Source organism: Grus americana, unplaced genomic scaffold (genome assembly GCF_028858705.1).
Source record: "Grus americana isolate bGruAme1 unplaced genomic scaffold, bGruAme1.mat scaffold_141, whole genome shotgun sequence".
Classification (NCBI taxonomy): Eukaryota; Metazoa; Chordata; class Aves; order Gruiformes; family Gruidae; genus Grus; species Grus americana.
In genome coordinates this window covers 23,324-43,859 of record NW_026561458.1, presented here as the reverse complement: position 1 = coordinate 43,859, position 20,536 = coordinate 23,324, and the positions used below count along the sequence as shown (strand labels likewise).

At 63.1% G+C, this 20,536-nt stretch overlaps 1 long non-coding RNA gene across 4 annotated transcripts; it reads left to right on the top strand.

The window, feature by feature from the left end:
* Positions 1–1,338: 1,338 nt before the first annotated feature.
* Positions 1,339–7,562, top strand: LOC129200459 (uncharacterized). Of its 4 annotated transcripts, XR_008574908.1 has the most exons (6): positions 1,339–1,607; positions 1,798–1,907; positions 3,452–3,620; positions 4,667–4,816; positions 6,201–6,282; positions 7,236–7,562. It is a non-coding gene; the product is annotated as an uncharacterized LOC129200459 (long non-coding RNA). The 4 variants fall into 4 exon arrangements; XR_008574910.1 differs by lacking the exon at positions 4,667–4,816 and having other exon boundaries at positions 7,236–7,558; XR_008574909.1 differs by lacking the exons at positions 6,201–6,282; positions 7,236–7,562 and having other exon boundaries at positions 4,671–5,021.
* Positions 7,563–20,536: the final 12,974 nt, after the last annotated feature.

Below are 20,536 nucleotides of genomic sequence, written 5' to 3'. Positions count from 1 at the left end.
CCCCGACGCACGCCAGCCCCGCCCCCGACGCAAACTCCGCCCCTCACGCAAACTCCGCCCCTCACGCAAACCCGCCCCCGACGCAAACTCCGCCCCCGACGCACGCCAAGCCCCGCCCCTCACGCAAACTCCGCCCCCGACGCACGCCAAGCCCCGCCCCTCACGCAGCGCACAGCGCATGCTCGCTCGGTGCTGCCGCCTAGCGACCAAATTTCGGTACTGCAGCGGCAGCGCCGCGCATGCGCAGTGCAGCGCCACGCCCCTCCCCCGGAACCGGCTGCCGGCTGCCGGTGTGCAGGGCTGCTGTGAGCCGAGGGAGGAGCGGAGGCGCGCCGGGCTGCGGCTGCACGGAGGGAGAAGGTGAGCGGGGCAGCGGGACGGACCGGCGGGTCCCGGGGAAAGCCCCGAGGAGGGCGGCGGCAGCGGTGCCGCCTCCGAGGAGAGGCGGGGGGGCGGCGGGGGGCCGTGTCACAGAGGGGAGGGGGGCTGCCCGGAGCCGTGCGGCGGGTGGGGGGGTGCGCGCCGTGTCGGAACCGGGCGGGGAGACCGTCCGGAGCCGCGCGGCGGGGGCTGCCCGGAGCCGGCGGGCGTCCGCGCCTTTCGGAGGTGGCTGAGGGGAGGCGGGGCGGGGGGGGGCGCCAGCCCGGCGCCGCGCTGCGGAGCTCGGGGCTGCCGTCGCGGCTCGGCGGGGCTTTCGGGTGAGTCGGCTTGGGGTGAGGGCACGGGACGGTGTCCCCGCAGGGTCAGGAAGCGTGGAAGGCTGCCTCCCGCGGCACGCCGGCAGTTGCAGTCTTGGGGCACGCGGCTGCTGGTCGGCCATATTGGCTCCCCGGAGCACGCCGGGAAGTGTAGTCTTACGGCACTCTAATGGCTGCCACGCGGCGCTTGCCAGTGCGTGCCGGGAGGCGTCGTTTTCGCGGACGTGGCTGCCGGACAGCCCGACTTGCTCTCGCAGGAGCGCGAGGTTGGGGTTTTTTTGCCGGTTTCGAGTGGTTTTCTGCAGGCTTCCAGCCGCTCCCGAGCAGCGGTGCGGCCGTGCTACGAGAGCGCGCGCACGCGTGGTGAGGCGTTGCCCGGTGTCCCGAGACGAGCGCTACCGGTCGGACTCTCCGGAAGCCTGTCCGGCAGCCCCAGGCCGCCCCCGAGCCCTGGCGTGAAGGCGGCAAGCTGGCCCTCGCCTGTGCCGCTTTCTTCCTGAACAGGGGTGCTGGCGGCGGCGGCAGCGGCAGCAGCGCGGGGAAAGAGCGGCGTCTCCGGAAGCCCCTGCAGAAGGAGGAGGGTCTCCGGCCAGGGCCGACCTCCGGTAGTAACGGCCACTGCTTTTTCTTTCCCTCTCCCAGGCCGCGCTGAGGACGTGGTTGCCCGTCCCTCCCTTGGGGATGCCGTCGACTGCACCCGCCTCGCCTGTGCCTGGCCTGGCTCGCCTCGTGGCGTGGGGGCGAAAAGGGACAGGCGGCGGAGCGCTTACCGGCCGTGGACAGGAGCTGCCCTAAGGGAAGCTGGAATGGCCAGAGAAAGGTGAAGAAGAAGAAGAAGAAGAAGAGATGGAAGGCTCTCCGGCCGGCAGCTGCCTCCCGCTGCAGGCAAGAGAGCGCCTGCCTCGCCGGGTGAGGAAAGATCCCTCGTTGCGCTCCGCGGCAGGTCAGGCTGCCGACGGGCACCGCAGGGTCGCCACGCGTAATCCAAAGCACGGTGCGGCCGCGTACCGAGGGAGGCAGGGAGGAGGCAGGGAGGCAGGCTACTCATCTAGGCAGACTCGTCTCCTCGGAGCTGTAAGACACCCGTGTATTCTCTTAGGCGGAGGACAGCCGAGCGACCGGAGTGACAGCAAAGGAAAGGCGGAGAGCAGGAGAAAGAAGCGTCTGCGCTGGCAAGCTCTCCCGGCAGCGCCGAGAGCCAGAGCTGCGGTGAGTCCTGGGCCCGCGGGGCCCCATCGCCTCTCCTCTGCGTCGCGGGCCCTCCTCTGCCCCCCCTCGCTTTCCCACCCCGCTGTGGGGTTTTTTGGTTTGCTTTCTGCTCCCCGCTATGTTCTTTTTCCATCTCGCTCTGACGGGCTGCCTGTCCCCACCTTTTTTAGGTCCTCGCTCTCTCTGCCCCGTAGCCCGTGGCTATTGTTTCCTTCTCTCTCTCCCTGTCTCTCTGTCCGGCCCCCAGCCACTGTTTCTGCATTCCTCCCCCTCGGTCCTGTAGCCCGTCGGTATTTCTGCCGTCTCTGGCTCTCTCTGTGCGGCTCCTCGTTCCTGTTGTTCGAGGTCTTCCTTCTCGGCTCCGTAGCGAGTCGTCGTGAGTCTCTCTCTTTCTCCGTCCCTCTTGAGCCTCTTCCCTGCCCCTCGTTTTGAAGGCCCGCCTCTCTGTCCCGGCACCCGTCGCTATGGTTCCTTTTTTCGGTCTGGCTCCGTCTCGCTCCCCGTCCCTGTTTTTCTAAAGTCTCCCCTCTCTGCCTCCTAGCCCGTCGGTACCTTTTTCTTTCCCCGTCGCGGTTCGTCTGGCTCCCTGTCCCTCTTTCTTCCTTCCTTCCTTCCTCCCTGTCTGCCCCGCAGCCCGTCCCTTCCCTTCGTTCCTTTCTCCTTCCCTCTCTGTCCCTCTCCCGGTCCCCGGCATTAAACTCTGCTTCTCTGCCCGGTAGCTCGCCACCGTCTTACCTTTCCCCGTCTCTCTCTCTGTCCAGCTCCCTCTCTCGAATCTTCAATTCCTCCCTGTCGCTGCAGAAGCCTGTCGGGACTTTTTCCCCTGCCCGGCTTGCCTCTCCCTGTCTCGCGATTCCTCCCTCTCTGCCCTCTTAGCCGCGACCGTTTTTATATTCTCCGTCTCTCCCTCGGTCCGCCTCGAGATCCCGATTGTTTTTTAAAGCGACCGAATCGTCGAGGTTGGCAGAGACCTTTACGATTATCGGGTGGAACCGCGAACCTGGCGCTGGCAAGTCCCCCTCTGCCCCGCAGCCCGTCCCTTCCCTTCCGACGGCCTCTTTCTCCACCTCCCTCTGTCCGGCTCCCGGCCCCATTTCCTCTCCACTTCCGCCCTCTGTACCCTGTGGCTTTCCCCCTCTTCTTTCTCTCTCTGTCTCTGTTTGAGGAGGAGCAGCTGCCGCCCCAGCGTTCGCACCCCGTTCACGGTGTCGCGCGCACGCACGCTTCTTCTCGGCGCGCTTCCTCCTCCTCCTCCTTCGGGCTCGACCCGAGGCTTCCGGCAGCAGTCTCCGGTGTCGGATTTTGTAAAATAATTAACGTAACTGAAAGGTGCAGCAGCGGGATCGGCCCGGGCGGGGCGCCTCCAAAGAGAGGGACCCCGAACAAAGAAATCCCGGGGCCGTTCCACGCTTGGGTCCCGGACACCCGCCCCTCGCGCGCTGTCCGCGCGTCCCTTAGTCCCGCGGTGACTTTTGGTCTGGGGTCTTCTACCGTCGTCTCGGATTCTTCTTCTGTATAGCTGTGGGCGGTGCGTTATTCCACAGGTGCTGCTGCGCCGATGCTCCGTACGTTCGCAGTAACGGGTAGAGCGGAAGGCTCTGTGGCCAGGGAAGAGCGGCACGGACACGTTCCTGCTCGCTCCGTTGCACCGGAATTTCGACGGCTGGGTTCGGCCGCTAAATTGATGGCGCTACCGGAAGAAATTTCAGAGAAGTGAGTACTGTGCTTGTCTTTAATCTTTTAAAGTAATTTTTCTACGGGCGCCCGGTCCGTGGCTTAGATATTTGGTTTGCGGCGAAACAGACCCGGAACGTGGCTCCAAGTAGCGTTCCGATTCGCTGAAATTCCCCGTAGTCAGAGAGCAAGAATGGTGAATGTTGCTTGGCGGTTTGAAATCTCAGGCTTTCTCTGAAAGCTGACCTGCCAGAATGAGCCGAAAGCAGGCCGAACGCCAATAGGGATGCCGCAGAAAAGGTCCTCTTCTTGACAGGAGAAGAGCTTGGCGAAACGTCAGCGCCGTTTCCCGTAGGGCCTCCGACGTACCGGTTCGGCAAGCGTGGGCTTTGTGCGATTCCCTCGGGGACGATGGCGAACAAACCTTGTACGGCAGAGAGTATCTTAGCTTACTTTCCATCTCCTGCTCGGTTACTTGCAGAATATTTAATTTGGCGTCGCACGGACCCAGAGGGACGGGTCCCCAACTCATGCTGGTAGGGCAACCCCAGTACCAGCCGGTAAAATCGGAAAAGAGTGCGACGTTTTGAAACGTTTGCCTTGCGAGGAGAAGGGCCGTCTCTCGTTAGGCAACTGAATTCTGCGACCGATTTCCACGCCTCACGCGCGTGTGCGCGCACGCACGCGCGCCCCCCCCCCCCCCCCCCCCCAACAGGCAGGCTTTGAAGGAGGCAGTCCCTAAGGCAACGCGATCTAAAACGTGGAAGTTTTTTTTTCTATTTTTAATAGTTTCTTACGGATAGGAGGCTCGTGTGAGCGTTTAGCCTGTCCTGTCCTTAATTCTGAACCCACTGGCTGGTGCAGAAGGACGGTCGTGTGACAAAAACAGCATGAAATTTGTCCCTGTGCCGGCTGCGTCCCGTGGTAAAGGAGTACATCTGTTATTCCTGCGTGAAAGATGTTTGATGAGCGTACCGCATCGTCAGAGCTGCTCTTGGTCTGCCTGCAAGCCGTGGGTTATGATTTAGAAATACGTTCGCCTACCGTTCCTTAACTGTGTGGTTTTGGTTTTTATTTTTTCAAAGAAAGGGTGGCTTTTTCGTCGATCTCTTTGTGAGAGTATCAAATCAGGCGGCGGTAAATACGTAGAAGCAACTAGGCGTACTACGGCGTGTACCGGACAGCGTTGGCGTGCCGCTCTGCTAGCAGCGGAGAGCCAGATGAGGATGCCCGTGGTAAGTACTCGTTCTGCCTCCGGCTGAACGGAAAGATTCTCATGTTGAGGGTTCCTGGGCTTGTCTGTGTGATTAGCATTAATTTTTTTTTTTTTTTTTTTTTTTTTTAATATGAAACAGGGTCAGATAATTGTTGATGAGTGGGACTTTGCGTACTCCTTTAGGTAGTTTTTCGTACTGAACCTTAGATCGGTTACAAAACTTAATCTTTGTGCAGTTTACACGTTTTGTAGCAACTACAAAGACATTTATCCTGTAGGTAAGCTGAAAATAAAAATGCGGTTTCTCACCTGATTTTTCTTTCGGAGGAACGCTCGCCCCCAGCGGCTGGTTTTTTTTGCTAGTGTTGTCGGGGGAAGGAACGGCGGCGCTTGCCTGGTTTCTTCCCCTAGCCAGGGACCTGAAACTTTGTTTTCCTCAGCTGTTTCACTAGAAATTTACAAGTGTCGGTGGTCAACAGTGGCAGAGAATTGGGTGGCGTTTTCAATTTCAAAGGGAAGGAACGTGTTGATGTTAATTCTGTTACCAAAAGCGAAGTACCAGCTGCTTCCTCTTTCTAGATCTTCTCTCCTTTCGCCGTCCTCCCCGAGGGGTAACGTGGCCACGCCGTATACCTTTTCTGCTCTGGTACCGTTCGTTTGATACGCAGGAGCGCTGTGAAATAAATAGAAGGGCTACGGACAGACATCTGCCATCGTTGCGGCTGCCTTAAATCGTGTATTTGTCCCTTTAGCCCGTCATTTCCTTTCCGCTCAGTTGAGTTACGTGCAGCGTTAGGTTCCAGTCGAGAGCGGTGCCGCCGAACAACGCTCTCGGAGCGTGCGCGGAGGAGGGCGACCGAGATGGCGAGAGGTCTCCGAGGCAAGACTTAGGGGGAGCGGCTGAGGTCACTTGGTTTGTTCAGCTTGGAGAAGGGAAGGCCGAGGGGTGACCTCATCGCAGTCTACACCTTCCTCGAGGGGGAGGCGCTGACCTCCGCTCTCTCCGGTGACCGGCACTAGGACCCGAGGAAACGGGACGAAGCTGCGTCAGGGCAAGTTCAGACCGGACGTTGGGAAAGGCTTTTCACTGAGAGGGCGGTCGGTCAGTCACGGAACAGGCTCCCCAGGGAAGCGGTCGCAGCCACCGAGCCTGTCAGGAGTTCAAGGAGCGTCTGAACGATGCTCTTAGTCGCACGGTTTAGTTTTAGGTAGTCCCGCGTGGAGCGGGGGCTTGGTCTCGGTGATCCGTATGGGTCCCTTCCAACTTGAGATACTCTATGATTCTGTGAAATCTTCTGGGTTAGAAACGACCTTATTGTAATAGAGAATTCGCTGAACGTGGCTTTGTGCAAGGACTGTCGTCTTAGAATATCTTTTTTTTTTTTCTTCCCCCCCCCCCCCAGATATGAGAACAGCTCTGTCCAGAGATATGGAGACGAAATCAGTTGTACCTCACCCTGTGACACCGGAAGACATTGAGTAACTGTAAGCTGTGATGCTCAGTGAAATTACTAAGAGCGTTAAGTTTCCCGTGCCTTTGCTTTCACTCTCCCATTCTCTTGTCTTGCGGCACGTCGCATTTTTGAGGCCGTGGAAGCGACACCGGGAGCGATGGGGTGTCAGAACCAGGTCCTCCTGCCTGTCGCTGGTTTTGCTTACCTTCGCCGTCTCTGTGTACCAGCCTGCATCTCTCTCTCTGTTCCTCAATCCCTGTCCTCTCTTCTCTGTTCTGCTTTGTTTCACTGCGTATGTCCCGTTCCCTGTCCCACCTTTATCCTTCCTTCCTTCTTCCTCGCCTTTTTCTTTGTCCTTTTGTCCTGCTCCCCGACCCTGTTTCTCGCTCCATCTGACCGTCCTTTTCCTGGCACCTTTGTGTCTCTGCTCCTTGCCCCCGTCTGTCTCTCCCCTCTGCCCCAGTCCTCGTCCTCTCTTTTTGTCTCTCTGTCCCTCTGTCCTCCTTCTGCCTCTGCCCCTCTGTCCTGCTCCCTGCCCCTCTTGTTCTCACTCTGCCCCAGCGTCCCGCTCCCCGGTCCTCTTTCCCTCTGTTGCTCTCTCCTTTTATCTCTCCTTCTCCCTGCTCCCCAGCCCGGTTCTCTCACGCTCCCGCTTCCTTTTTTTATTCTCTGTTGCTCTGTCCTGCTCCCCGTGCCGCTGTCCCTCGCCGTACCTCTCGGTCCGGCTCCCTGCCCTTATTCTCTTTTCCTCCCTCGCCGTGGCGCTGCCCGCCCAGGGTCGTTTCTGCCTCTCTGTCCCGCTCCCCGTCCTGGTTTGTCGGTCGCCGTCCCGCTGCCTCTCTTCCTGCCGCTTCTTCCTCCCTCTCTGTCAGGCTCCCTGTCCCCGTCCTTCACTCGCCGTCCCTTTCCTTGCCTCGTGCTTTCTCGCTCGCCGCCGCCGCCCCCCCCCATCCAGCTGGCTGCCCCTTTTCTCCTCTCTTCTAGCGTCCTGCAGCTGGCTCCTCGGTTTTGGCGGCAGCCTGCACATAGCAGCCCAGCTCTCCAGCAGCCTGACGGACCGACCGTGTGTCTGTTCCACGCCGGACTGGCGAGCGTGGCTCTGGGTAGGACAGCCGAGGTGCCCCAGGGCCGGGCCCCGAGCCCCGGTGCGGAGTCTCTCCCGGAACCGGCTCTGTGTGTGACTGAATAAACGCTTGCGGTCTCTTTTGCCGTGCCGGCTGCGTTGGCGCTTCCTTTGCGGGGGGGGCGAGGGGCCGTGATGGAGGGCAGGGGAGGAGGTGTGTGTGGGGGTATTAACGTATTCAACAAGGTCACATTGCTCGCATCCTCGGGATCCAAAAGTGATGCTTCTTGGCTCCGCCCCTGACCCATGCCAAACTCCGGCCCCCCCCCGCAAACCCGGCCGCCCCCCACGCAAACTCCGCCCCTCACGCACCCAAGCCCCGCCCCTCATGGAAACTCCGCCCCGTGCAAACTGCCCTGATGCAAGCCAAGCCCCCCCCTCAGGCAAACTCCGCCCTGATGCATGCCAAGCCCCCCCACGCAAACTCCCCCCCACACAAACTCCGCCCCCTGCATGCCAAGCCCCGCCCTGATGCAAACTCCGCCCCTCACGCAAACTCCGCCCCGATGCATGCCAAGCCCCCCGCACGCAAACTCCGCCCCTCACGCAAACTCCGCCCCTGATGCACGCCAAGCCCCCCCCGATGTAAACTCCGCCCCCGACGCAAACTCCGCCCCCACGCAAACCCCGCCCCTCACGCAAACTCCGCCCCCGGGGCAAACTCCGCCCCGACGCAAGCCAAGCCCCGCCCCTCACGCAAACTCCGCCCCGATGCATGCCAAACTCCCCGCCCTCACATAACTCCGCCCCCACGCAAACTCCGCCCCCGACGCACGCCAAGCCCCGCCCCACACGCAAACACCGCCCGATGCACCCAGCCCCGCCCCCGACGCAAACTCCGCCCTCACGCAAACTCCGCCCCCGACGCAAACTCCGCCCCTCACGCAAACTCCGCCCCCGACGCACGCCAAGCCCCGCCCCCGACGCAAACCCCGCCCCTCACGCAAACTCCGCCCCCGACGCAAACTCCGCCCCTCACGCAAACTCCGCCCCCGACGCACGCCAAGCCCCGCCCCCGACGCAAACTCCGCCCCTCACGCAACTCCGCCCCACACGCAAACTCCGCCCCTCACGCAAACCCGCCCCTCACGCAAACTCCGCCCCCGACGCAAACTCCGCCCCTCACGCAAACTCCGCCCCCGACGCACGCCAAGCCCTCCCCTCACGCAAACTCCGCCCCCGATGCATGCCAAACTCCGCCCCCATGATAACTCCGCCCCTCACGCAAACTCCGCCCCCGACGCATGCCAAGCCCCGCCCCTCATGCAAACTCCGCCCCTCACGCAAACTCCGCCCCTCACGCAAACTCCGCCCCTCACGCAAACCCCGCCCCTCACGCAAACACCGCCCCCGACGCAAGCCAAGCCCCGCCCTGACGCAAACTCCGCCCCGCGCAAACTCCGCCCCGATGCAAGCCAAGCCCCGCCCCTCACGCAAACTCCGCCCCCGACGCACGCCAAACCCCCCCCTCACGAAAATCCGCCCCACACGCAAACACCCCCCCGAGCACGCCAAACCCCGCCCCTCACGCAAACTCCACTCCGCCCCGACGCAAACTCCGCCCCTCACGCAAACTCCGCCCCTCACGCAAACCCCGCCCCTCACGCAAACTCCGCCCCCGACGCACGCCAAGCCCCGCCCCCACGCAAACTCCGCCCCGACGCAAACTCCGCCCCGACGCACGCCAAGCCCCGCCCCCGACGCAAACTCCGCCCCCGACGCAAACTCCGCCCCTCACGCAAACTCCGCCCCCGACGCACCCCAAGCCCCGCCCCCGACGCAAACTCCGCCCCTCACGCAAACTCCGCCCCCGACGCACGCCAAGCCCCGCCCCTCACGCAAACCCCGCCCCTCACGCAAACTCCGCCCCTCACGCAAACTCCGCCCCTCACGCAAACTCCGCCCCCGACGCACGCCAAGCCCCGCCCTCACGCAAACTCCGCCCCTCACGCAAACTCCGCCCCCGACGCACGCCAAGCCCCGCCCCTCACGCAAACTCCGCCCCCGACGCAAACTCCTCCCCCGACGCACGCCAAGCTCCGCCCCCTCACGCAAACTCCGCCCCCGACGCACGCCAAGCCCCGCCCCTCACGCAAACTCCGCCCCCGACGCAAACTCCGCCCCGCGACGCACGCCAAGCCCCGCCCCTCACGCAAACTCCGCCCCCCGACGCACGCCAAGCCCCGCCCCTCACGCATCGCACAGCGCATGCTCGCTCGGTGCTGCCGCCTAGTGACCAAATTTCGGTACTGCAGCGGCAGCGCCGCGCATGCGCAGTGCAGCGCCACGCCCCCTCCCCGGAACCGGCTGCCGGCAGCCGGTGTGCAGGGGCTGCTGTGAGCCGAGGGAGGAGCGGAGGCGTCGCCGGGCTGCGGCTGCACGGAGGGAGAAGGTGAGCGGGGCAGCGGGACGGACCGGCGGGTCCCGGGGAAAGCCCCGAGGAGGGCGGCGGCAGCGGTGCCGCCTCCGAGGAGAGGCGGGGGGGCGGCGGGGTCCGTGTCACAGAGGGGAGGGGGGCTGCCCGGAGCCGTGCGGCGGGGGGGGGGGTGCGCGCCGTGTCGGAACCGGGCGGGGAGACCGTCCGGAGCCGCGCGGCGGGGGCTGCCCGGAGCCGGCGGGCGTCCGCGCCTTTCGGAGGTGGCTGAGGGGAGGCGGGGGCGGGGGGGGGGCGCCAGCCCGGAGCCGCGCTGCGGAGCTCGGGGCTGCCGTCGCGGCTCGGCGGGGCTTTCGGGTGAGTCGGCTTTGGGGTGAGGGCACGGGACGGTGTCCCCGCAGGGTCAGGAAGCGTGGAAGGCTGCCTCCCGCGGCACGCCGGCAGTTGCAGTCTTGGGGCACGCGGCTGCTGGTCGGCCATATTGGCTCCCCGGAGCACGCCGGGAAGTGTAGTCTTACGGCACTCTAATGGCTGCCACGCGGCGCTTGCCAGTGCGTGCCGGGAGGCGTCGTTTTCGCGGACGTGGCTGCCGGACAGCCCGACTTGCTCTCGCAGGAGCGCGAGGTTGGGGTTTTTTTGCCGGTTTCGAGTGGTTTTCTGCAGGCTTCCAGCCGCTCCCGAGCAGCGGTGCGGCCGTGCTACGAGAGCGCGCGCGCGGCGAGGCGTTGCCCGGTGTCCCGAGACGAGCGCTACCGGTCGGACTCTCCGGAAGCCTGTCCGGCAGCCCCAGGCCGCCCCCGAGCCCTGGCGTGAAGGCGGCAAGCTGGCCCTCGCCTGTGCCGCTTTCTTCCTGAACAGGGGTGCTGGCGGCGGCGGCAGCGGCAGCAGCGCGGGGAAAGAGCGGCGTCTCCGGAAGCCCCTGCAGAAGGAGGAGGGTCTCCGGCCAGGGCCGACCTCCGGTAGTAACGGCCACTGCTTTTTCTTTCCCTCTCCCAGGCCGCGCTGAGGACGTGGTTGCCCGTCCCTCCCTTGGGGATGCCGTCGACTGCACCCGCCTCGCCTGTGCCTGGCCTGGCTCGCCTCGTGGCGTGGGGGCGAAAAGGGACAGGCGGCGGAGCGCTTACCGGCCGTGGACAGCAGCTGCCCTAAGGGAAGCTGGAATGGCCAGAGAAAGGTGAAGAAGAAGAAGAAGAGATGGAAGGCTCTCCGGCCGGCAGCTGCCTCCCGCTGCAGGCAAGAGAGCGCCTGCCTCGCCGGGTGAGGAAAGATCCCTCGTTGCGCTCCGCGGCAGGTCAGGCTGCCGACGGGCACCGCAGGGTCGCCACGCGTAATCCAAAGCACGGTGCGGCCGCGTACCGAGGGAGGCAGGGAGGCAGGCTACTCATCTAGGCAGACTCGTCTCCTCGGAGCTGTAAGACACCCGTGTATTCTCTTAGGCGGAGGACAGCCGAGCGACCGGAGCGACAGCAAAGGAAAGGCGGAGAGCGGGAGAAAGAAGCGTCTGCGCTGGCAAGCTCTCCCGGCAGCGCCGAGAGCCAGAGCTGCGGTGAGTCCTGGGCCCGCGGGGCCCCATCGCCTCTCCTCTGCGTCGCGGGCCCTCCTCTGCCCCCCTCGCTTTCCCACCCCGCTGTGGGGTTTTTTGGTTTGCTTTCTGCTCCCCGCTATGTTCTTTTTCCATCTCGCTCTGACGGGCTGCCTGTCCCCACCTTTTTTAGGTCCTCGCTCTCTCTGCCCCGTAGCCCGTGGCTATTGTTTCCTTCTCTCTCTCCCTGTCTCTCTGTCCGGCCCCCAGCCACTGTTTCTGCATTCCTCCCCCTCGGTCCTGTAGCCTGTCGGTATTTCTGCCATCTCTGGCTCTCTCTGTGCGGCTCCTCGTTCCTGTTGTTCGAGGTCTTCCTTCTCGGCTCCGTAGCGAGTCGTCGTGAGTCTCTCTCTTTCTCCGTCCCTCTTGAGCCTCTTCCCTGCCCCTCGTTTTGAAGGCCCGCCTCTCTGTCCCGGCACCCGTCGCTATGGTTCCTTTTTTCGGTCTGGCTCCGTCTCGCTCCCCGTCCCTGTTTTTCTAAAGTCTCCCCTCTCTGCCTCCTAGCCCGTCGGTACCTTTTTCTTTCCCCGTCGCGGTTCGTCTGGCTCCCTGTCCCTCTTTCTTCCTTCCTTCCTTCCTCCCTGTCTGCCCCGCAGCCCGTCCCTTCGTTCCTTTCTCCTTCCCTCTCTGTCCCTCTCCCGGTCCCCGGCATTAAACTCTGCTTCTCTGCCCGGTAGCTCGCCACCGTCTTACCTTTCCCCGTCTCTCTCTCTGTCCAGCTCCCTCTCTCGAATCTTCAATTCCTCCCTGTCGCTGCAGAAGCCTGTCGGGACTTTTTCCCCTGCCCGGCTTGCCTCTCCCTGTCTCGCGATTCCTCCCTCTCTGCCCTCTTAGCCGCGACCGTTTTTCTATTCTCCGTCTCTCCCTCGGTCCGCCTCGAGATCCCGATTGTTTTTTAAAGCGACCGAATCGTCGAGGTTGGCAGAGACCTTTACGATTATCGGGTGGAACCGCGAACCTGGCGCTGGCAAGTCCCCCTCTGCCCCGCAGCCCGTCCCTTCCCTTCCGACGGCCTCTTTCTCCACCTCCCTCTGTCCGGCTCCCGGCCCCTCTTTTCCACTTCCGCCCTCTGTACCCTGTGGCTTTCCCCCTCTTCTTTCTCTCTCTGTCTCTGTTTGAGGAGGAGCAGCTGCCGCCCCAGCGTTCGCACCCCGTTCACGGTGTCGCGCGCACGCTTCTTCTCGGGCGCGCTTCCTCCTCCTCCTCCTCCTTCGGGCTCGACCCGAGGCTTCCGGCAGCAGTCTCCGGGTGTCGGATTTTGTAAAATAATTAACGTAACTGAAAGGTGCAGCAGCGGGATCGGCCCGGGCGGGGCGCCTCCAAAGAGAGGGACCCCGAACAAAGAAATCCCGGGGCCGTTCCACGCTTGGGTCCCGGACACCCGCCCCTCGCGCGCTGTCCGCGCGTCCCTTAGTCCCGCGGTGACTTTTGGTCTGGGGTCTTCTACCGTCGTCTCGGATTCTTCTTCTGTATAGCTGTGGGCGGTGCGTTATTCCACAGGTGCTGCTGCGCCGATGCTCCGTACGTTCGCAGTAACGGGTAGAGCGGAAGGCTCCGTGGCCAGGGAAGAGCGGCACGGACGCGTTCCTGCTCGCTCCGTTGCACCGGAATTTCGACGGCTGGGTTCGGCCGCTAAATTGATGGCGCTACCGGAAGAAATTTCACAAAGTGAGTACTGTGCTTGTCTTTAATCTTTTAAAGTAATTTTTCTACGGGCGCCCGGTCCGTGGCTTAGATATTTGGTTTGCGGCGAAACAGACCCGGAACGTGGCTCCAAGTAGCGTTCCGATTCGCTGAAATTCCCCGTAGTCAGAGAGCAAGAATGGTGAATGTTGCTTGGCGGTTTGAAATCTCAGGCTTTCTCTGAAAGCTGACCTGCCAGAATGAGCCGAAAGCAGGCCGAACGCCAATAGGGATGCCGCAGAAAAGGTCCTCTTCTTGACAGGAGAAGAGCTTGGCGAAACGTCAGCGCCGTTTCCCGTAGGGCCTCCGACGTACCGGTTCGGCAAGCGTGGGCTTTGTGCGATTCCCTCGGGGACGATGGCGAACAAACCTTGTACGGCAGAGAGCATCTTAGCTTACTTTCCATCTCCTGCTCGGTTACTTGCAGAATATTTAATTTGGCGTCGCACGGACCCAGAGGGACGGGTCCCCAACTCATGCTGGTAGGGCAACCCCAGTACCAGCCGGTAAAATCGGAAAAGAGTGCGACGTTTTGAAACGTTTGCCTTGCGAGGAGAAGGGCCGTCTCTCGTTAGGCAACTGAATTCTGCGACCGATTTCCACGCCTCACGCGCGTGCGTGCGCGCACACGCGCCCCCCCCCCCCCCCCCCCCCAACAGGCAGGCTTTGAAGGAGGCAGTCCCTAAGGCAACGCGATCTAAAACGTGGAAGTTTTTTTTTCTATTTTTAATAGTTTCTTACGGATAGGAGGCTCGTGTGAGCGTTTAGCCTGTCCTGTCCTTAATTCTGAACCCACTGGCTGGTGCAGAAGGACGGTCGTGTGACAAAAACAGCATGAAATTTGTCCCTGTGCCGGCTGCGTCCCGTGGTAAAGGAGTACATCTGTTATTCCTGCGTGAAAGATGTTTGATGAGCGTACCGCATCGTCAGAGCTGCTCTTGGTCTGCCTGCAAGCCGTGGGTTATGATTTAGAAATACGTTCGCCTACCGTTCCTTAACTGTGTGGTTTTGGTTTTTATTTTTTCAAAGAAAGGGTGGCTTTTTCGTCGATCTCTTTGTGAGAGTATCAAATCAGGCGGCGGTAAATACGTAGAAGCAACTAGGCGTACTACGGCGTGTACCGGACAGCGTTGGCGTGCCGCTCTGCTAGCAGCGGAGAGCCAGATGAGGATGCCCGTGGTAAGTACTCGTTCTGCCTCCGGCTGAACGGAAAGATTCTCATGTGGAGGGTTCCTGGGCTTGTCTGTGTGATTAGCATTACTTTTTTTTTTTTTTTTTTTTTTAATATGAAACAGGGTCAGATAATTGTTGATGAGTGGGACTTTGCGTACTCCTTTAGGTAGTTTTTCGTACTGAACCTTAGATCGGTTACAAAACTTAATCTTTGTGCAGTTTACACGTTTTGTAGCAACTACAAAGACATTTATCCTGTAGGTAAGCTGAAAATAAAAATGCGGTTTCTCACCTGATTTTTCTTTCGGAGGAACGCTCGCCCCCAGCGGCTGGTTTTTTTTGCTAGTGTTGTCGGGGGGAAGGAACGGCGGCGCTTGCCTGATTTCTTCCCCTAGCCAGGGACCTGAAACTTTGTTTTCCTCAGCTGTTTCACTAGAAATTTACAAGTGTCGGTGGTCAACAGTGGCAGAGAATTGGGTGGCGTTTTCAATTTCAAAGGGAAGGAACGTGTTGATGTTAATTCTGTTACCAAAAGCGAAGTACCAGCTGCTTCCTCTTTCTAGATCTTCTCTCCTTTCGCCGTCCTCCCCGAGGGGTAACGTGGCCACGCCGTATACCTTTTCTGCTCTGGTACCGTTCGTTTGATACGCAGGAGCGCTGTGAAATAACTAGAAGGGCTACGGACAGACATCTGCCATCGTTGCGGCTGCCTTAAATCGTGTATTTGTCCCTTTAGCCCGTCATTTCCTTTCCGCTCAGTTGAGTTACGTGCAGCGTTAGGTTCCAGTCGAGAGCGGTGCCGCCGAACAACGCTCTGGGAGCGTGCGCGGAGGAGGGCGACCGAGATGGCGAGAGGTCTCCGAGGCAAGACTTAGGGGGAGCGGCTGAGGTCACTTGGTTTGTTCAGCTTGGAGAAGGGAAGGCCGAGGGGTGACCTCATCGCAGTCTACACCTTCCTCGAGGGGGACGGCGGAGGGGGAGGCGCTGACCTCCGCTCTCTCCGGTGACCGGCACTAGGACCCGAGGAAACGGGACGAAGCTGCGTCAGGGCAAGTTCAGACCGGACGTTGGGAAAAGGCTTTTCACTGAGAGGGCGGTCGGTCAGTCACGGAACAGGCTCCCCAGGGAAGCGGTCGCAGCCACCGAGCCTGTCAGGAGTTCAAGGAGCGTCTGAACGATGCTCTTAGTCGCACGGTTTAGTTTTAGGTAGTCCCGCGTGGAGCGGGGGCTTGGTCTCGGTGATCCGTATGGGTCCCTTCCAACTTGAGATACTCTATGATTCTGTGAAATCTTCTGGGTTAGAAACGACCTTATTGTAATAGAGAATTCGCTGAACGTGGCTTTGTGCAAGGACTGTCGTCTTATAATATCTTTTTTTTTTTTCTTCCCCCCCCCCCCCCAGATATGAGAAAAGCTCTGTCCAGAGATATGGAGACGAAATCAGTTGTACCTCACCCTGTGACACCGGAAGACATTGAGTAACTGTAAGCTGTGATGCTCAGTGAAATTACTAAGAGCGTTAAGTTTCCCGTGCCTTTGCTTTCACTCTCCCATTCTCTTGTCTTGCGGCACGTCGCATTTTTTGAGGCCGTGGAAGCGACACCGGGAGCGATGGGTTGTCAGAACCAGGTCCTCCTGCCCGTCGCTGGTTTTGCTTACCTTCGCCGTCTCTGTGTACCAGCCTGCGTCTCTCTCTCTCTGTTCCTCAATCCCTGTCCTCTCTTCTCTGTTCTGCTTTGTTTCGCTGCGTATGTCCCGTTCCCTGTCCCACCTTTATCCTTCCTTCCTTCTTCCTCGCCTTTTTCTTTGTCCTTTTGTCCTGCTCCCCGACCCTGTTTCTCGCTCCATCTGACCGTCCTTTTCCTGGCACCTTGGTGTCTCTGCTCCTTGCCCCCGTCTTTCTCTCCCCTCTGCCCAGTCCTCGTCTCCCTCTTTTGTCTCTCTGTCCCTCTGTCCTCCTTCTGCCTCTGCCCCTCTGTCCTGCTCCCTGCCCCTCTTGTTCTCACTCTGCCCCAGCGTCCCGCTCCCCGGTCCTCTTTCCCTCTGTTGCTCTCTCCTTTTATCTCTCCTTCTCCCTGCTCCCCAGCCCGGTTCTCTCACGCTCCCGCTTCCTTTTTTTATTCTCTGTTGCTCTGTCCTGCTCCCCGTGCCGCTGTCCCTCGCCGTACCTCTCGGTCCGGCTCCCTGCCCTTATTCTCTTTTCCTCCCTCGCCGTGGCGCTGCCCGCCCAGGGTCGTTTCTGCCTCTCTGTCCCGCTCCCCGTCCTGGTTTGTCGGTCGCCGTCCCGCTGCCTCTCTTCCTGCCGCTTCTTCCTCCCTCTCTGTCAGGCTCCCTGTCCCCGTCCTTCACTCGCCGTCCCTTTCCTTGCCTCGTGCTTTCTCGCTCGCCGCCGCCGCCCCCCCCATCCAGCTGGCTGCCCCTTTTCTCCTCTCTTCTAGCGTCCTGCAGCTGGCTCCTCGGTTTTGGCGGCAGCCTGCACATAGCAGCCCAGCTCTCCAGCAGCCTGACGGACCGACCGTGTGTCTGTTCCACGCCGGACTGGCGAGCGTGGCTCCGGGTAGGACAGCCGAGGTGCCCCAGGGCCGGGCCCCGAGCCCCGGTGCGGAGTCTCTCCCGGAACCGGCTCTGTGTGTGACTGAATAAACGCTTGCGGTCTCTTTTGCCGTGCCGGCTGCGTTGGCGCTTCCTTTGGGGGGGGGGGGGGGGGGGGCGAGGGGCCGTGATGGAGGGCAGGGGAGGAGGTGTGTGTGGGGGTATTAACGTATTCAACAAGGTCACATTGCTCGCATCCTCGGGATCCAAAAGTGATGCTTCTTGGCTCCGCCCCTGACCCATGCCAAACTCCGCCCCTCACGCAAACTCCGCCCCCCACGCACACCAAGCCCCGCCCCTCATGGAAACTCCGCCCCGGCGCAAACTCCGCCCTGATGCAAGCCAAGCCCCGCCCCTCAGGCAAACTCCGCCCTGATGCACGCCAAGCCCCCCTCACGCAAACTCCGCCCCCACACAAACTCCGCCTCTGATGCACGCCAAGCCCCGCCCCAATGCAAACTCCGCCCCTCACGCAAACTCCGCCCCTGATGCATGCCAAGCCCCCCTCACGCAAACTCCGCCCCTCACACAAACTCCGCCCTGATGCACGCCAAGCCCCGCCCCTCACGCAAACTCCGCCCCCACGCAAACTCCGCCCCTCACGCAAACTCCGCCCCCGACGCACGCCAAGCCTCCGCCCCTCACGCAAACTCCGCCCCGACGCAAGCCAAGCCCCGCCCCTCCGCAAACTCCGCCCCCGATGCATGCCAAACTCCGCCCCTCACAAACTCCGCCCCTCACGCAAACTCCGCCCCCCGCACGCCAAGCCCCGCCCCTCACGCAAACTCCGCCCTGACGCACGCCAAGCCCCGCCCCCACGCAAACTCCGCCCCGATGCAAACTCCGCCCCGACGCAAACTCCGCCCCTCACGCAAACTCCGCCCCGACGCACGCCAAGCCCCGCCCCTCACGCAAACTCCGCCCCTCACGCAAACTCCGCCCCCGACGCAAACTCCGCCCCTCACGCAAACTCCGCCCCGACGCACGCCAAGCCCCGCCCCCACGCAAACTCCGCCCCTCACGCAAACTCCGCCCCTCACGCAAACTCCGCCCCTCACGCAAACTCCGCCCCTCACGCAAACACCGCCCCCCCTGCAAACTCCGCCCCTCACGCAAACTCCGCCCCCGACGCACGCCAAGCCCCCCTCACGCAAACTCCGCCCCCCGATGCATGCAAGCCCCGCCCCTCACGCAAACTCCGCCCCCGACGCAAACTCCGCCCCCGACGCACGCCAACCCCGCCCCTCACGCAAACTCCGCCCCCACGCAAACTCCGCCCCTCACGCAAACCCCGCCCCTCACGCAAACTCCGCCCCCGACGCAAGCCAAGCCCCGCCCCTGACGCAAACTCCGCCCCCGGCGCAAACTCCGCCCCGACGCAAGCCAAGCCCCGCCCCTCACGCAAACTCCGCCCCCGACGCAAACTCCGCCCCTCACGCAAACTCCGCCCCTCACGCAAACTCCGCCCCGACGCACGCCAAACCCCGCCCCTCACGCAAACTCCGCCCCCGACGCAAACTCCGCCCCTCACGCAAACTCCGCCCTCACGCAACCCCCCCCCTCACGCAAACTCCGCCCCCGACGCACGCCAAGCCCCGCCTCACGCAAACTCCGCCCCTCACGCAAACTCCCCCCCCGACGCACGCAAACCCCGCCCCCGACGCAAACTCCGCCCCCGACGCAAACTCCGCCCCTCACGCAAACTCCGCCCCCGACGCACGCCAAGCCCCGCCCCTCACGCAAACTCCGCCCCTCACGCAAACTCCGCCCCCGACGCACGCCAAGCCCCGCCCCTCACGCAAACTCCGCCCCTCACGCAAACTCCGCCCCTCACGCAAACTCCGCCCCTCACGCAAACTCCGCCCCCGACGCACGCCAAGCCCCGCCCCTCACGCAAACTCCGCCCCTCACGCAAACTCCGCCCCCGACGCAAACTCCTCCCCCGACGCACGCCAAGCCCCGCCCCTCACGCAAACTCCGCCCCCGACGCATGCCAAGCCCCGCCCCTCACGCAAACTCCGCCCCCGACGCAAACTCCGCCCGCGACGCACGCCAAGCCCCGCCCCTCACGCAAACTCCGCCCCCGACGCACGCCAAGCCCCGCCCCTCACGCATCGCACAGCGCATGCTCGCTCGGTGCTGCCGCCTAGTGACCAAATTTCGGTACTGCAGCGGCAGCGCCGCGCATGCGCAGTGCAGCGCCACGCCCCCTCCCCGGAACCGGCTGCCGGCAGCCGGTGTGCAGGGGCTGCTGTGAGCCGAGGGAGGAGCGGAGGCGTCGCCGGGCTGCGGCTGCACGGAGGGAGAAGGTGAGCGGGGCAGCGGGACGGACCGGCGGGTCCCGGGGAAAGCCCCGAGGAGGGCGGCGGCAGCGGTGCCGCCTCCGAGGAGAGGCGGGGGCGGGGCGGCGGGTCCGTGTCACAGAGGGGAGGGGGGCTGCCCGGAGCCGTGCGGCGGGTGGGGGGGTGCGCGCCGTGTCGGAACCGGGCGGGGAGACCGTCCGGAGCCGCGCGGCGGGGGCTGCCCGGAGCCGGCGGGCGTCCGCGCCTTTCGGAGGTGGCTGAGGGGAGGCGGGGGCGGGGGGGGGGGCGCCAGCCCGGAGCCGCGCTGCGGAGCTCGGGGCTGCCGTCGCGGCTCGGCGGGGCTTTCGGGTGAGTCGGCTTTGGGGTGAGGGCACGGGACGGTGTCCCCGCAGGGTCAGGAAGCGTGGAAGGCTGCCTCCCGCGGCACGCCGGCAGTTGCAGTCTTGGGGCACGCGGCTGCTGGTCGGCCATATTGGCTCCCCGGAGCACGCCGGGAAGTGTAGTCTTACGGCACTCTAATGGCTGCCACGCGGCGCTTGCCAGTGCGTGCCGGGAGGCGTCGTTTTCGCGGACGTGGCTGCCGGACAGCCCGACTTGCTCTCGCAGGAGCGCGAGGTTGGGGTTTTTTTGCCGGTTTCGAGTGGTTTTCTGCAGGCTTCCAGCCGCTCCCGAGCAGCGGTGCGGCCGTGCTACGAGAGCGCGCGCGCGGTGAGGCGTTGCCCGGTGTCCCGAGACGAGCGCTACCGGTCGGACTCTCCGGAAGCCTGTCCGGCAGCCCCAGGCCGCCCCCGAGCCCTGGCGTGAAGGCGGCAAGCTGGCCCTCGCCTGTGCCGCTTTCTTCCTGAACAGGGGTGCTGGCGGCGGCGGCAGCGGCAGCAGCGCGGGGAAAGAGCGGCGTCTCCGGAAGCCCCTGCAGAAGGAGGAGGGTCTCCGGCCAGGGCCGACCTCCGGTAGTAACGGCCACTGCTTTTTCTTTCCCTCTCCCAGGCCGCGCTGAGGACGTGGTTGCCCGTCCCTCCCTTGGGGATGCCGTCGACTGCACCCGCCTCGCCTGTGCCTGGCCTGGCTCGCCTCGTGGCGTGGGGGCGAAAAGGGACAGGCGGCGGAGCGCTTACCGGCCGTGGACAGCAGCTGCCCTAAGGGAAGCTGGAATGGCCAGAGAAAGGTGAAGAAGAAGAAGAAGAAGAGATGGAAGGCTCTCCGGCCGGCAGCTGCCTCCCGCTGCAGGCAAGAGAGCGCCTGCCTCGCCGGGTGAGGAAAGATCCCTCGTTGCGCTCCGCGGCAGGTCAGGCTGCCGACGGGCACCGCAGGGTCGCCACGCGTAATCCAAAGCACGGTGCGGCCGCGTACCGAGGGAGGCAGGGAGGCAGGCTACTCATCTAGGCAGACTCGTCTCCTCGGAGCTGTAAGACACCCGTGTATTCTCTTAGGCGGAGGACAGCCGAGCGACCGGAG